Here is a 1,306-nt window from a genome sequence, read left to right as displayed (position 1 = left end):
CTTGATGGTGTGGTTTGTCGTTGTCATGTTTAGCCTGTTCCTTTGCTTTGATTGTTTGTTGATAGGACGGATTGCAGTGTAAAATTTTCCCTGGCAAAAGGCCGAATGTTTCTCATCTTTACAGAAGTCTAACCTCTAATGATGTTTCTTGTCCTTACCGCTCTAAGGTTTCAGAAGCTGTGAAATTTGTAAGAAATAGCAGGCAAATGAGGGAAAATGGTCTAGGCAGACTCACGGTCGTGGAGTTTCTCATTGCAGTTTAGATGTCTATTGATGTGATGTCATAAAAAAGGAACTGTTTAATGTATGCCTCTTATATCCCAAAGGAGCAAAGAAATTCTTCAAAAAAAGAAAAGAAAAGAAAATCAGTTGGGCAAAGTTGTCTTAAAATGTCACATATATGAAAGATATGACAGGTCCCATTGTGCATTGTGTAACCATCGCCATAGCCAAGATCTGCATGACTGAAGCAAAACAAAAACAGACCTGGATGTCGAATATTGTATTGTATGGATGTGCACGATGGTATTCGTGTCTTCCCATGTATGACGAGTATATGGTTGAATGATTGGCTATGAGAAATTTATAATGCAGTGAGAGTTTTAACAGAACTCTTAAGTTCTTTATTTAAATCAAAATTTTCCCTTTTTTTAGAAGTGGACGGACATGAATATTGCATTGCATTTGATTTACAAATGTGTCAAAAATTTTGTTTCTCCTTAATGTTATTTTATTTGTTTATGTTTGGCCACAACCCTAACATCAAAACCCTTGATCACTGGTAGGGAAATAACATTTTTATATGAAGAGATGGAGTCACTGTGGTAACTGTTTACTGTCATAAACAGACACAACTCAATATTAATCATAATATTTATTGTTGTTACGTTCTGGTTGAGTCATATTAGCGTAGTATTTTGGTTTATTTTGGACTAGTTCGGTCCGTTGGGTCCCCTTCAGCCAATTTTAGACTAATTGGGCTTTAGATTAATTTTTTTTATTTGATGTATTTTCAATTTTGGCCTAAAAATTATTCTTCTTTTTTTCCTCTTAATTTTTGGATTAAAAGTATGAAATTTTATTTTATTTGGACTAACCTCTTTAGTTTTTGGCTAAAAAAGTCAAACAAAATGGACATTAGAAATTTGAGATATGACCCTAACTAAAAAAGAAAAATATTCAAAAGTTTAGAATTTTATTTCTAAATAACATTAAATATTAAAAAATTTAGTTAATTGACACGTTTCAAAACAATGTTAAAAACTAGCATCTCGAGTGTTTAAAACTTGAGTTTCAAGTTAAAAAT

This window comes from Quercus lobata, chromosome 10, assembly GCF_001633185.2.
Source record: "Quercus lobata isolate SW786 chromosome 10, ValleyOak3.0 Primary Assembly, whole genome shotgun sequence".
Taxonomy (NCBI): domain Eukaryota; kingdom Viridiplantae; phylum Streptophyta; class Magnoliopsida; order Fagales; family Fagaceae; genus Quercus; species Quercus lobata.
The sequence above is the reverse complement of the archived record's forward strand: the minus strand, read 5'-3'. Positions refer to the sequence as shown.